Source organism: Callithrix jacchus, chromosome 8 (assembly GCF_049354715.1).
Source record: "Callithrix jacchus isolate 240 chromosome 8, calJac240_pri, whole genome shotgun sequence".
Classification (NCBI taxonomy): Eukaryota; Metazoa; Chordata; class Mammalia; order Primates; family Cebidae; genus Callithrix; species Callithrix jacchus.
In genome coordinates this window covers 61,232,196-61,249,070 of record NC_133509.1, presented here as the reverse complement: position 1 = coordinate 61,249,070, position 16,875 = coordinate 61,232,196, and positions in this window count along the sequence as shown.

Genomic DNA, 16,875 nt, shown 5'->3' with positions numbered 1-16,875 from the left:
TCTATTGTATTTTTGGGAACTTTCATTATTGATTTTCATATTGCTTTATGTTAAAGAGATTAGCACAATCTGTGTTAGGAGAGGTAAATATTTCTCCTCAGCTTGTTTGCCCTTTTACTTTTGGTATATTTCTCTCTCTCTCTCTCTCTCTTCCCCCCCCGCCTTTATTTAACAATCCTTTATCCTTTATGTCCTTTGTTTTGAATCCAATTCTAAAATTTCTTTTCATTCCACGTCAATTATCCATGTTTTGTCCTAGCACTTTTATAGCTTATTACTTATATTTAAATATTTTTCCTATTTGAAATACATCCTAATAAGCATTGTGATATTAGTTTGAATTAAGTTTTAGGTATTTTCTCAGTTGTCCTAATACCACTTACTAAATAGTCCATCTTGTCTCCCATTGTTTAGATGCTTACTTTAATGTATACTTAATCCACATATGTATTTATTTATTTCTGGAATATCTACTTTTTTATATATACCTCTCTGTTCTTGCAGTATTACCACACCATTTTAATTTTCAAATTTTATAACGTACATAAATATCTATTAGACTGGTTCTTTCTCATGTTTCTTCTTGTCAGAGTGTTCCTAGCTATATTTCATATTTTCTAATTCTCTGTATTTTTTAAAATAACATATAGTTTAAAACTAGGTAATACATTTATGTGTAATTTTTAAAAATGAATTAATTGCTATGTATCCTATGCCCAATTATTTCCCCATCTTCATAGTAACTATCGCTGGTTTTTTTGTGCCATTCTAGAATTTATTTATGTACATAAAATAGAATTAGTGTAAATTATCTCTTCCATTTTATGCATGATAGTATACTGTACATTCTCCTCTATACCTTTTACAAATATTCTTTATTCAAATAAAATATTATGGAAGTAAAACATATATATGTATCATGCAATTAAAATAGCCTATGCCCATCCTCATTTTGAGTATAAGCTAAATATATCTTATATTTCCATAACTGCTCTTTATTAAGAGAGTGATAAGCACATGTGATGCCACCACTAACAGGAATCTGAAATTTCTCAGTTGTAATCTTGATCATGACCATTAGATACCATAAATTACATTTATAACTCTTCAGAAAATTCAAGCACAGTGGTACTTGTCTTCTTTATAGACCATGCTACCTGAAGTAATTTGAGGCCCTTTAGAAAGCTTTTTCTCTGTTCTTCCTTTGGCACTTGAAGCTGCTTCAAATTTCCTATGTAGAAACCCACCATTCTTGAGTCATGCCTATTATCACCTGGACAAATATGCCTGAGATTAGGGAATGTTCCACTTAAAAAGGACATGACTATCGTGAAAAGCTTGATAACATACTTGACTAAGTATCAGAATTTCTGGGCTTTGATCCTAATGCTGCCAGATATCACTGGCATGACTCTGAGCAAATCACTCAAAATCTTTAAGCTCAGCTCATCTTTAAATTGTCTAACCTGTCACACAGTTTTTACTAAAACCAAACATATATATGTAAGCACCTTGTAAATTGGAAGTATAATACAAATGTAGGGAATGATTATAAACACCATTTTTGATAGAGGTCCAAGTGGAAAAAGAATAGAGGCCATTGGCCACTAAAGAAAGAGGCAGCAGAGTCACCAAGTAGAAAAAGTCAGAAAACGTCAGAAAACAAATGTCACAATTTTACCGATGGCCACTCAGAGCAGTAGCTTATCCTCACTTCCCTGGCTTCTTCCCAATGCCAGTGTCAAAGCTCTTGCCACTGTCCTCAACTGCAAGGTGAGCAGTGAAGAAGAAAATCCACAGGGAACAGTCCATCAATGAGGCAGGTCAAGCTCCTTTATGGATGAACATATTAAGGAAGTGCATATTTTAAATAATAATTATTTAATATTAATAGTACAAAAATTAAGAGTGAACACATAAATGCCTTCTATATGACAAGCACAGTCTGAGCACTTTATTTTCATTAACTTATTTAATCCTCATAACAATCCTCTGAGTTAGATAATAATGAAGAAACTGAGGCATGAAAAGGTTAAATAAATAATACGGAGTCACACAATTTTAACTGTTGAAACTGGGATTAGAATCCAGTCATTCTACTCACTTTAATCATTGATTATCTAAAATGTTTCTGATAATTATTGTTTATTTTGTGTTTTTCCCATTTCCTTGTGGAATTGTTCTTCCATTTGAATCTTGTAGTTAAAATGTTATAATTCTCCATTGTATTGAAGTTCTAGTCAATAACCTTATGTTGCTGAATATTGATTTAACTACTAAAAGAATCACAAATATCTTATGTGTTCAGTCACATGCTTAAAACTTAAAAAATATTTGAGTCATGCCAGTGGTGGATATGTGGATATGTAAAACCGGAAAGGGGAAGTAGTAATTGATGGTGAGCCACTAATCATGGTGTTATGTGGAGAAGTTCAAATAAGCTCCTTTAAAAATATTCAGTTTATTCTGTAATATCTACAGAATCAGGAACTAGGATGGGCATGACATCTTGTATACATACACCTTTCAAATCTATCTTTAGAGGACACTTGAGGATAGGCACTTTTTTTCATGTTCATATTCTAAATCTTGTTTCTATATTTGGAAAATCCTACATTTTAGCAATCCTGGTAGGAAGTATAGCCCACCTCTCACCCTAAAATCTGAAAGAGGCAGATATGCATTTTGTAGTCATTTTTCTGCCCACGAGGGTGTCTTTGACTCTTCCAATCAGACAAGTCTGCTCCAGACTTTAAATGGGAGCTAAGAAAGCTGCCCTTCCTCCATGGTCTTTGTAACTGGTCTCTGGGTAATAAGAATAAGTGGTAAAAGTGGTATTCAATTCAATTTCTCTTATCAGATGTATTGAGAGGTAAGTTTCAACAAATAATGCTCAAGTGTAGCGGCATAAGGTGTTCTCATAGTGCCAGTTCCACTTTGTTATTTTTGGCTTTGTTCTTGATTCTGTCATCTCAGAACTGGTTTCCTAGCCTTGCAATCAATACTTGGAATAACCCAAAGGGAATGCAGTAAGTTATTTTTCTGCCTAAATCAGATCGAATTTAAACATTGACTAAGGGTCTATCTTGAGCCAGATAGTTTCTAGGGCTATGATGATATCAAACCTTTATCTCTATTCCCTTCTCAAGAATCACACATTTTATCTGGCATCATGTTTAAGATCTCATAAACCCAACAATCATCAGTTCTTTATAACATCAAATTATCACCACTCTAACAATGATTCTGAACTAAGGTTTTTTTTGTTTTTGTTTTTGTTTTTTTTCTGTGACGGAGTTTCGCTCTTGTTACCCAGGCTGGAGTGCAATGGCGCGATCTCAGCTCACTGCAACCTCCGCCTCCTGGGTTCAGGCAATTCTCCTGCCTCAGCCTCCTGAGTAGCTGGGATTACAGGCACGCGCCACCATGCCCAGCTAATTTTTTTTTTTTTTTTGTCTTTTTAGTACAGACGGGGTTTCACCATGTTGATCTGGATGGTCTCGATCTCTTGACCTTGTGATCCACCCGCCTCAGCCTCCCAAAGTGCTGGGATTACAGGCGTGAGCCATCGCGCCCGGCCCTGAATTAATGTTTTATATATCCAAGCGATTGTAGTCACTGCATTACACTGTCCCAAACAGCCACAGCATTCAGTCTCCTTGATAGTAATTAGTTTATTATTGTTACTCAGTCTCCTTGATAATAATTAGTAACCATTATTGTTATCTAAGAAACAAAAATTAAGAAAAAAAATGGGCATATTTCAACTGGGGAGAGGTGATTCACCTATCTTCTCCACCCCTCAAACAAAAACAAAAACAAAAACAAAACCTCACATTTACTCCAGTGTTTATCTTGTCTACATCCATCCCAGGCAAGTGATCTTGTTTTGCCCTATTTCTCTGAACTCCATAGAATGACCTGGGCAACAGTACATTTTTTCCTGTTCTTCTCTTCCTTCCCACAGTTATCTCTCACTGTAGTAAATTTTACTTTGATTGAGTAGTTGGATTTTTGCTTAACAATATAGATTTATGATTTTGTTGAGATACTCTTCCTACCTCTTCTAAAATCCTGGATGCATTCTTAAGCACATCCACTGAAAAATATTATACTTTGGAAGTTATTGTACTTTGGTAAAAGTATTGTCAAATGAAATAAATGTAGGAATAAACTTTGAAGATGGACCACATTATCATAAAACATATTTGTTTTTTTGTTGTTTTGTCTTTCCTGGCAGCCTAAGCAACAACTGAAAAAGAAAGTTTCCTTTGTATATAGAACCTTTTTGTTTTGGAATAATAGAAAACTTTTTGAGCTATAATGTGTACGTACCAGGCATGTTTAGTGTCTTAAAAAACCCAAGTGCAGGGATGCAGCTGAATCTTAAAAATGCACTAAAATCAGGGTTGAGAATGCTGTAAAACTCTTTCTTTCTTTCTTTTTTTTTTGGGGGGGGGGAGGAAGGCAGGAAGGGAGAGAAGAAGGACGGTAGGGAGGAAGGAAGGGATGAAGGAAGGAAGGAAGGGAGGAAGCGGGGAGGGAGGGAGGGAAGGAGGGAAGGGAAGGAAGGGAATCAAGCAATGAGAGAGACATTGCTGACCTGGATCTAGAGGTTTACAAGTTTTCTTTTTTTTTTTTGAGAGAAAGAAAGAAAAAATAATAATAAGTAAAGGAGAGGAAGAAAGAGGAAAGGAAAAAGGGAGAGTAAATGGAAGTATTGCTTTATTTTGAAAAAAATTGGGTATTAATAATGGCCCATCAATGTTTCATTTAAACTTATGGGTAGGTGTGGTGTGGTATTAACTAAAATGTATATTTTGTGTATTTGAAGTGGAGAGCTCTATAAATATTTATTAAGTTTACTTGTTCCGGATCTGAGTTCGAGTCCTTGATATCCTTATTAATTTTCTGTCTCATTGAATCTAAGTCTCTATGTATCTGGGTGTTAGGATCGTTAGCTCTTGTTGTTGCATTGATCCTTTTACCACTATATCTTTGTTGCTTTAAAATCTATTTTATCCGATACGAGAATTGCAACTCCTGCTTTTCATTTATTTATGATTTATTTTTGCTCTCCATTTGGTTGGTTACCTCTCTTTCTTTCTAATCTCTGATTCTTTTCATGGATGTACTGTATTTTTCCACTAAATTTGGGCAGGTTTTGTCAATTCCTAAGCTACCTGAAATAAATGTTTTCTGGCACCATTTCCAGGTCCCTACTCCTTTGCTCAAAAAGGGTATTCGGAAGGAGATGGAATTTGTTATCCTGTATTATCTGTCCTAAAGGAAGAAATTAAACGAACTCAGTATGAGTATATTAATCACCTTCAGAAAAGTATTTAACTCTGTCTCCCACATCACTATTCAGGTATTACAGTATCTCTTCAGGTAAACTTTCCTACGTTTACCTCCCACTGGGCTGAGTGAGCTGCCCCTACAACTGTTTACCACAGTAACTTATGCATCTTTGCTTTATTAATATCATATTGTATAAAGAAGCGTTTTCTTTTTTGTTTTGTTTTGATTTTTTGTTTGTTTGTTTGTTTTGAAACAGAGTCTCGCTCTGTCGCTCAGGCTGGAGTGCAGTGGCGTGATTTGGGCTCAATGTAACCTCCAGCTCTCGGGTTCAAGCGATTCTCTTGCCTCAGCCTCCCAAGTAGTTGGGATTACAGGCTCCTGCTACCAGGCCTGGCTAATTTTTTGGGTTTTTAGTAGAGACAGGGTTTCTTAACATAAGTTACAGAACCTCCATCACCTGGCTTCTACCTGCATCTCTAATTTCATTCTCTTCATGTTCCAGTACTGAACTATGTGATTTTATTTAAACAGTCTTTATTCTTACATTTCTTTGAATTTCAAGATTTCCCTGGGCCCAAAATGCTATAGAACACACTCTTCCCCATTGAAATCACCACCGCTACAATTCTTCATTACATGGTAATTTTCTATGTTGACAATTCTGATATTACAGTGCCTCTTCTGGGAATTCTTCCCAAGGTTCTCATCTTTTTAAGCTGTGTGAGGGATTCTCCACTGTTTCCCATAGTGTCCTATGCTTTTGTGTTCCATTGTATTTATTGCATTTAATACACTCCATTGTTATGGGTTATGGGTTCTTACAAAGTCTGTCTTTCCCACTAAGCTATTAATATATTAATAATAGTTTATTAAAAATGTTTTGTTTTATCATCTTTAGCTCTTTTCAGAATTTATAAATATGTAAAAATGTGAAGGAACATATCTTAACCTTGTTCATATTTTTACCTCAGATTAAAATAGAGTTCCTGGGAAATATTGGGACATAGTTTTTGTTCCTTTCTTCCACTGTCAAATCTCTCCACCCCATCACTTACCTCACTTCTACCCTATACCCACTACCTCAAATGGAAGAGCCATGGGATAATCTGATTAGAGCATTAGGAAGAAAGCCTGAGCATGGGTGGATAGTAGAGTCTCTTGTAGAGCCTCACTTCCTGGAAGTAACGTACCACCCCTTTTTCCCCTAGTTCATAGCCACTGGGACAAGAGCTGCCTATCAAAGAGACGAGATTGAGTTGCTAAGTTTCTCATGTGCAATGACATGAGAAAAGTAAATTCAGAGCTAAACCAAATTTAGCTTTAAATCCAAGCCATAGGCCCATTTCACTGGTAATAATGGTAATAGTTCATTCTGTATTTGGCTCTTAAGTTCATCTCTCAATTGGATTAAAATTCAGAGAAAGCAGATGTGAATAATTAGTCCCTTTAGAGACTTTCTAAGTAGCATGAGGGTTAAAAATTACAGTTAAAATTAACCTGTAAGGGATGAAAATATAACTAGGAAAACACAAATAAGAATGAAGTCATATTAAAATTTGTCTTTAATAGCTAGTTATAGATTTGTAATTTATGCTTGAAAATGCTGAACTCCCCACCAATAGAAGGAGAGATTTGAAAATTTATAACTCTTTAGGTGATGCTGGAAATAATTAAAGAGGTCTTATTATTCACTACAGTCAATACTCAACTTCTACAGCTTTGATTTAAAGAGTTAATTTATCTTTGCAGAGGAAAATTATCAATACAAAATCTAAAATTAATTGTATGTTGAGTTAGAGGAGACTGGAGTAAAGTATTTTAAAATAGCCATTACCTAGAAAATTGAACTCTATGTGACCTATACTAGAGTCATGTGATGTTAAAAAAATTAAGTGAGTAGAAAATTAAAAGGAAAATGTTCTACCATTTTTCTTAGGCCTCACTGACACCATTACCCTCTATTTATCTGTAACGAAGAGGCACTTAGTACTTCCAATAAATATGAAGTACAATCATTTTGGAGATAACTTCAGAGTAGCACAAAAAAAGGAATTCTAATTGCTAGATAACATTTGAGGCAGCTGTCTGCAGTGAAAAGTCAGTAAATTTAGAGAGAAGGGGTCCGAATTTTAGATGACATATGTCAAGTTTCTTACGTCTCTGAGCCTCAGTTACTTTGCATATAAAATGGGATGATAATGCAATCAATTTCATAAGCTACTATGAAGATTAAATGGGAGTTATATAAGGTAATATTTGTAAAATGCTCACAACGGCATCTATCATTTAGTCAATAATAATAGTAGCAAATACTTATAAAATGCTTATTACTTCCAGACACCCTTCAAGTGTTCTACATATATTAACTCATTGAATCATCATAATTTATGAGGTAGGTATTAAACACTAGTTGACATTGTTGTTTACATTACTAGGATCTTTAAAATGTTTATATCTCATGTGCCCATATACACATTATTCTTTTTCACTCTCACCCCCATACATTTTGAAGGGCCCTCAAGATCAGGAATCATGTTTTTAACTATATTCCGTGGCTCCTAATGTCTGAGTGCTTAATGAGAGAGCAACAAAAGGAAAAATGTGGTAGGGCAAAGGCATATATTAGAAGTCTAAAGAAAAACTGTGAGTGAATTGGTAGCTCTCATCAATAGTGACATTTTGTCCTGGATGCTTATAATTGTGCCTAGTAAGTTAGGGTATGGATGGGGAAATGAATGAATGAGGTACACTAAGAAATGTCACATATATATCCTTTCTGCCATAGATTTGAGGCAGAGACAAAAAAAAAATGAAGGTTCTTTATATAACACAGAGTGTACTTATTACCCAGGCTAGATTATGGCCAGCAGCAGCAAGCCACTGGGCTCTGGCATTCATATCCTCTGCAATATGCAGAGAGAACAGATTTGCACATGCACAATTTATTCTTGGAAGGAATCAAAGAGAGCATCCTAAAGGCCATCTGCAGGGCCACCTACATAAGCACACATCTGAAGATCATTTTCAAAGGCACAAGCAAACTAATTTCCTTCATTCATTCCTGTCTTCAAGGCGCTCACAGCTGAAGGAATATCAAAAGATAGCATTACAGTTCTTTATGAGCACAGAGAAAGGGAAACTGACTCAAAATAGGGAGTTCAAGGACTGCTTCTTAGCGAGATCAAGCCTGAGCTAAACCTCGGAGGAAGAGAAGATCGAGTGAAAACAGAAACATTCCAACCAGAAAAAAAAGCAGTGACTCTCTGTGAGCTAGTTCAATATGAATGGAGAATTTGGGGTGAGGTAGTGATGGAATGAGAGGCTAGATAGCAAGGCAGGGACTGGTGATGGAGAAGCTGCTATGCTTCATTTAGGATTTTAGTTTAGTACCAAAAGAAACAGGACTAGTCCAGGTGCTTTAAGCTGTGTCATGACCTAATCAGTTTTAACAGGTATCAAAAAAAACAAAAAAAAAATCTTTGTTAACTTTTTGAAAGTTTAGGACAAAATTTTAAAATAAAATAGTAGGAGTCTTCAATTTTTGTCATCATGCATGAATATAAGGCTCATTAGTTGTTGTAAATAATATGCCTAAAAAATGCAGCTCTGTGCTTTTATTGCAGGAAAATGATGCTCCCTTCTTTCATAGCTGCTATTCCAAATAACTCTGATATAGATGGAGACAAATTATATGTATGAATGGGAGGCACTCATTATAGAACATTCCAATCATGAATGAGGAGAAGATGACTGAAAGGGAGCCACTAGAGAGCAGGTGATAAGCTGTTTTTAACTTTTTTCAGAAAATAAGATTTTTTTAAAAAGTCTTCATTCAAAAAGATAATTTTTCATTTGAAGATTATCTCCAACTATAATACATAAAAGAGATAATTCAGAAAAGTTGCTTTCAAAACTGTGATGATTAGAAACTATGTAGCCACTAAGGAAATGTTACAGAAGAATAATATTCAAATAGCATGAAAAATATTTAATATATATAAAAATATCCAATTTGTTAAAAAGTCTATATAATAAACTTTGTACATATAAGTATGATAAAAGAAAATATCTGGATGGACTGTTAATAGTGTTTTAGATGAGAGGATTATAGGTACTGTTTTTTCTTTTTGCTTACATGTATTTTACATATTATAATAGACATATTTTCTAGGTAAACAAAACATTAGATGTTTATTCAAATTAGGGAATTGCAACAAAGAGCTAGTCTATGAAATCAAAGGCTCATAAGAAAAGAAAGTGTGTTTCTAACAACACAAAAGTAAAAATATAATATTGTATATGATTTAATAAGTTTTGTGAATTTTGTAATATTACCCCTTTTGAAAATGTATAGGTGCTTTATGCTTATACCAATATTAACTTTTATTATTTTTACTGTTTGTAGTTTTACTGATTTGGAGTAAATGGTCTTACAATCATTGTTATAACAATTTTCAAAGCCCCACCTTAAAATATTTGAATAACTTAGAAAAACAAACGTTAACAGTAGCAAAGTTAAAGCAACAAAATAGCTAAAAAAGACAAATCAGTTCAACGAATGTACAATAAGCAAATCTAGGAGTACTATTAATTTAAATTTTTAAAAAGCTTATTCCTTGCTATGAATAATTTGGTTTAATTTGAGTTCTTTTTTTAATGTATATTTTATTGAATTTTAGGTTCTGGGGTACATGTAAAGAACATGCAAGATTATTGCATAGATACACACATGACAATGTGGTTTGCTGCCTCCATCCCCATCACCTATATCTGACATTTCTCCCCTTGTTATTCCTCCCCAACTTCCTACCCCCCACTGTCCCTCCCCTAGCCCACTCCCAGAGACCTCAGTGTGTGATGCTCCCTCCCTGTGTCCATGTCTTCTCATTGTTCAACATTCACCCACGAGTGAGAACATTTGGTGCTTGATTTTCTGTTCTTGTGTCAGTTTGCTGAGAATGATGGTTTCCAGGTTCACCCATGTCCCTACAAAGGACAAGAACTCATCGTTTTTGATAGCTGTATAGTATTCCATGGTGTATATGTGCCACATTTTCCTTGTCCAGTCTATCATAAATGGGCATTTGGGTTACTTCCAAGTCTTTGCTATTGTAAACAGTGCTGCAATGAACATACATGTGCATGTGTCCTTATAGTAGAACGATTTATAGTCCTTTGGATATATACCCAGTAACGGGATTGCTGGGTCAAATAGAGTTTCTATTTCTAGGTCCTTGAGGAATCGCCACACTGTCTTCTACAATAGTTGAACTAATTTACACTCCCACCAACAGTGTAAAAGTGTTCCTATTTCTCCACATCCTATCCAGCATCTGTTGTCACCAGATTTTTTAATGATTGCCATTCTAACTGGTGTGAGATGGTATCTCAATGTAATTTTGATTTGCATTTCTCTAATGACCAGTGATGATGCTCATCTTTTCATGTTTGTTGGCCTCATATATGTCCTCTTCTGAAAAGTATCTGTTCATATCCTTTGCCCATTTTTGAATGGGTTTGTTTGTTTTTTTCTTGTAAGTCTGTTTTAGTTCTTTGTAATTTTAGATATAAGTCCTTTGTCAGAAGGGTAGATTTCAAAAATTTTTTCCCATTCTTTCACTCTAATAATTGTTTCTTTTGCTGTGCAGAAACTCTGGAGTTTAAATTTGAGTTCTTTACATGTATGGATATAAAGTTGTAAAGTGTTATCTCAGATCTAACTACATCTTTTGATATGAGAACTATGTAAGCATGAGCTAAGTATACTTTGCATATATTCAGGTAAAGTTTCTGAGCATATTACACCTACATATGCTATGCAAAATGCTGCAGAAGATTAAATTACCCTAGCCACATTTGGGAAGCAACAGTATGTCTGTCATTGCATGTAAACATATGCAGATTTATGCAAAAGATTCTCAAATATGTGTACCTAAAGTCCCAAACTCCCCACAGACATGTAAAGCCAGAAGGTTTTGTTTATTTTCAAATTATTGGAAAATCTATAAATGGGAGTGAAAAAAATAGGTATGCTTATGTTGTATTTTCAAATCGGAGGCATCTGTGTGAGGGTTTTTTGTTTTTTTGTGTTTTGGTTAAGTCATTTGGCCATGATTTTAAATTCATCTGCAGTAATCTATATGATAGACTTAATGCAAGCACAAAATTTCCATTTGATTCAAAAAGTCCTCCAGGGGTTAGAAAAAGTGAGAGTTTACACACCATTTTACATAATGAATCCAATTCTTTCAGCACCTAAGTCCCTTCCTGATGGTTGTATTTGTTAGCTTTTCAGGTGGTATATTAACTCTTTCAAGTTAATGGCAATAGAATACGAAATATTACTAAAGTGATTTGCCAGAGTGAAATCACTTGTGTAAACCAAAACGTATCTAAGACAGGTCTCAATCAATTTAAAGGTTTATTTTGCCAAGGTTAAGTACCATGGCCCATGACACAGCCTTAGGAAGTCCTAAGAACATGTGCCCAAGGTAGTTGGGTTACTGCTTAGTTTTATACATTTTGGGGAGACAGAAGTTGCAGCAAAGACATAAATCAATAGTGTTAGGGATATATTGGTTTGGCCTGGTAAGGTGGGGCATCTTGAAGTGGGGTATTTTCCAGGTCATAGGTGGATTCAGAAATTTTCTGATTGGCAATTGGTTAAAAGAGTTAAGCTCTGCATGAAGAATTGAAGTCAGCTTAAATTAAAGTAAGAGGGTGGTGGAAGCTAAGGTACTGACCATTTAGATGAATCCTCCAGGGAGCAGGCTTCAGAGAAAATAGAAGGTGAATGTTTCTTAGCAGACCTTAAAATGCGTCAGATTCCCCCCAAAAGATCTAATAAGGGAAGGAGAGTCTCTACAGAGTTCAAATTTCCCCCAAGTGACAGCTTTGTAGTACCACTTTAAAATAGGTCAAAGAAATACATATTTGAGGTAAAATACTTTGATTTCCTTCGAAGCCTGCTATCTGCCACATTGTAAACCAAAAATAAAATTCTAAGTCCTCCATCAGAATGAATGGACCTCCTTCTTGCCTAAGGTGATCCCAAAGCAACCTGAAAAACTAGTTCAGGCCATGACAGTGATTCAGTGTATTGGTAATTATAAAGTCAGACATGCTTCATTAAACCCTTCTCCCTTTCCAGTTTAGACACAACTGACCAGCATTAGCATTAAAATGGAGATCTTAAGACTGACAAAACAGACTCTTTGTAGCAACAAGATATCAAATTTCAATCAGACTTCAGTATAACGTAACATGACACAGAAAGAAAGAAATCAATATATTTTTACCCCAAAATATCTTCCATATTTTGAAATGGACCTACAAAGGCATCTTTTGTAAGGAAGTATCTGCATCTGTGAAGAATTTCTATTAATATAATTAGATCTTTCCCCTTTCAGGCCCTCCCAGCCCTGAAGAGATGAACTGAAAGTCTAGCACCTTTGAAAGGTCTAAACAGGAAACATTAGGAAGGCCACCTCTGAGACTTCATCTACATAATAAGAACCTTGGTCTCCATAACCCCTTATTTTAACCCTGAGTTTCCCTTCTGTTGATTCCAGGTCCTTAGGTAATAACTTAACTCTTTGAACCAATTGTCAGTCAGAAGATCTTTGGATACACCTATGACCTGCAGGCCCCTGTGTTGAGTTGCTCCATCTTTCCAAACTAATGTATACTTCACATGTACTGATTGATGTCTTACCTCTCCCTAAGGTTTTTAAAGCCAAGCTGTAACCCAACCGCCTTGGACACACATTCTCAGAACCCTTTGAGACTGTGTCTTGGGCCATGGTCACTCATATTTGACTCAGAATAAACCTCCTTAAATATTTTACAGAGTTTGACTTTTTTTTTTTTTGGTCAACAATGTGATGTTACACCAAGGTCAGGTTAGAATTTCATATCTTATTGCTATGAATAGTCTGTTTGTGAGTTGTAAGCGCTCTGTTTCAATCTTAATGCTGGTCAGTTGTGTTTAAACTCCAAAGGGCGGAAGGTGTAACGAGACATTTCAGACCCCCTTCTCTGCATGGTCTGAACTAGTTTTTTAGGTTTCTTTGGGATTCTTTTGAAAAAGAGAGTGATCCATTCAGTCCGTTAGGGGACTTAGAATTTTATTTTTGTTTTACACTACGATGAGTGATTTGTCACAGCATAGTGAATTAATTTGCATTTTGATAAATCAGATAGAAATTGCAAGAGTAGCACTGTTGCTACTTAGTAGTGATATAGTGTCAGTAATTATAAATAAACAATACTATAAATATTTTCAAAAGAAGTCATACCAGTTTTTCTACAATGAATAGTTTCTGAAAAGTTGTATGAACACCAAATTGCCCTCTATTCAGTCCTTTTTCAAATCAAGTAGTAGGGTCTACCATGAGAGGTTTTAAAAGAGATATGTAATAGTTTAAAATATGGTCTCAACAATCTTGGCACCTTTCCCATCAAGAAATAGATCATATATTCCATCTTATTGAACTGGAACCTGTGACTGCTTGACCAAAAAAATATAAAAAAAGTTTCCTGGTGACAAATTCTGAATTCAAACTTCAGTAAACTGGCAGTATCTAGTTTGTAAGCCTCTTAGGAAGTCCACTTTAGAGACACAGACACTATGCCACCAGTCAACCAGGCACCACCGAGAGAGAAGCAGGAGACGAACTGATTGTTTTGACCTTTGCTCCCAGCTAAGCTACTAGCTTCAGAAAGTGCCAAATTTTCTAGCAATGTGTGTGAGCCCTCTTGAAAGTGAATTTTCCACCCTCATGGAGCAGAGGGGAGCCTTCCCTAATATCTGTTCAAATTGCAGACCCAGAAGCCAAACAAATGATTATTGTTTCAAGTCATGAGGTTTGAAGATTCTTTGGTATGCAGCAACAGTTAACCAGAAAGGAAATTTTTGTATAGTGCCCTTCTTTCTGTTTGTGTATATGTGTTTATGTTGTAAATACAGTTATATTTGCTCACAGTAAAGCTTATTTAAGTAATGAACATCTCCAAAGTGTTGGTTCCTACTTAAATAATGAGACCTATTGTTGTTGTTCTTGAGTAATGGTTCTAAACTATATGATAGTATATAAACAGATTCTGGTATAAAAATAACAAACAACAAGAAAAAGTGTTTTCAAGAATCTATGCCCTAGAGAAACTGTATTATTTACCAAAATTGGAGGTATCACTCCTGATTAATCAAACCACACTGCTTTTATCAAATTGTTTCTATATCCCTCCTTTCCAATTAATAACAAAACAAGAAACTGTGGTTGTGATCTCTCAGTAGTTAACCAACTTCTGTTTGATTATATAAGTTTAGTAAATGTATTCCTGGTACTCTTTGGAGGAGAGAGGATCTCAAAGTTCTGTTCTATTCTGTATTGAACATTCCTTTTTTTTAAGGTTATGCAGTCAAATTCAAATTTAAGTTTGCCTCCATAAAGTTCTTCTCTACTAGTCTCAATAGGATATTGTGACAAGTTAACTCAAATTTGCAACTACCTGACAAAATTCTAGGCAGTTACTTTGGCAGAGTCACTCAGGGCTACCTTCAAATAAATTTTCCCCATAGCCTATGTCTAATGCCTGAAATTCCACTTTTGGAGAGAAAGGGCAAATTAAGCCATTGTATAATTAAATCCTTAATTTGAATTGGTTTCTTTTATCACCTTCTGTTTTATGTGATGGATAGCTCAAAGTCTGTTTTGATGCTAAAGGAGGAAGAGATGTAGAGCCACTGTCAGAAAATCTGGGGTCAAACTAAGCATAGTGCAAAAGTATAGAAGTCAAATTTTATGATTTTGTCTGTTGGACATACTTGCTATAAATCAGAGTCAAAGAAAACATATCGACGTGTTCAATGAGGTTTTTATCTTTCTAGTGCCAAGGTCTTTGTTGGTAACATTTTATACTCAGGGAAGCACATTCAGGTTTTTATCCCGCTAGGGGAGCACTTAGCATATTACTGCTTCAGTGTCCTCTTAGCCTCCAAGTGTGAATGAGCTTCTTTGAGTACCCACTTATGAATTCTCCCAGAGACTGACTAAGGCGAGCGAGGGAGAATATTAGGCTATAATTTTTAAGTCTCCTTAGAACTCTATTATTATTTAGAAGTGAAGTTTTCATGATTACAAGATCAAATCTCAAGACAATGACTTTGTTTTCTGTTCCAACAGTTACCTATATGCCACTTGCCTGTGCTGTCTTGAAAATAAACACCTTTCGTGGCCACTGTCATGCTCCAATTTGAATTAGTGTCAGGGTAATTCTGCAATCCCTTATGATCAATGTTCTACAAGTTTTATAGGTATCCCTCCTCTGCATAAATATTTCCTGATCTGCCTCTCTGCTCTGCCCTGGAGGTCTATAACTATTTCCTAAAATGGCTTTAAACGAGAAAAGTATTTCTTTCACCTCTATTAGATGTCTCTGCGGCACTAGATAGGAGGCAGAAGCTGTTTATGTCATCATTATTTTCTTCAATCTGTGATGCATAAATACATGTCCTGTTCAATAGATTCAGTCCTGACTACTAATAGTCTCTTAACAATCCAGTGGAAAATGAACTTAATGTTTTTCTGAGTAAGGAGGTATAAAAACTGTGCTTTTAATTAGATGACTATGTGCCAAGTATTTACCAGTCTGTTTCCCCCAGTGGGGCTTTGTTCTTTACTTTTTAGTGTGTGTGTGTGATGTTTTATTTATGTATATTTTGACATAATGATCTCCTAATATTCATTTTTCTTATAACTGCTTTCTGTTATAGCTGATGCTATCTCTGGTTAAATAATGTCAATTCAAAAGTTTTGCAGGAACTTTTTAAAAAAATGACCAAAAATGAGTGACCCACTAAATTTAGGAGTCTTCCTTTATAAGAAAACTCATCGTACACAATTTGAAACAGTTTTAGATCATTTAATACAATGATAACAACAACAAATTTAAGCTGCATTAGCCACATTTTTTTGCACATTATACTCTAGTTGCTTCTCATAAAGTGAAATTCAGTTTTAGTTTGAAAAAGGAAATCAATGAGGAATGAGAGGATAACTGGTATTTTTAGCTTTAATGATGCCAGCACCATTGGTATTCCTTTATATACATTATTTCACTTGCTACTTACTCACACCAATATTATGAGATAGGTATTGATTTTTCCATTTTACAAATGAAGAAACTGAAGTTCAACAAAATCAAGGAACTTGCCAAAGTTCAAACAGCTCATTAGTTTCAGACCCACAATTTTAATCCTGAATTCTTGTTATAATCTATGGTCTCTAAACAACAGCATATAACAATAAAGGATGGACAAAAATGACAGAATTTTTAAGTTGGGAGTTCAAAGTATCAAAATACCTGGCAAAAAATGTTGAGATTCAGTGGAATGACACATAATCAAGATAAAATCCAGGGATTAGAGCAATGCAACTTCTGCTGAAAGTGGTAGGCTGGGAAAAGGAACAATCAAACAAGGACACAAACAACTGGTATCAGCAATGGAAAGGTCAGGCTGCCCACAGCTCAGGGATAACTCTGAGCACATCTCAGAGTAGACTTATAATGCCT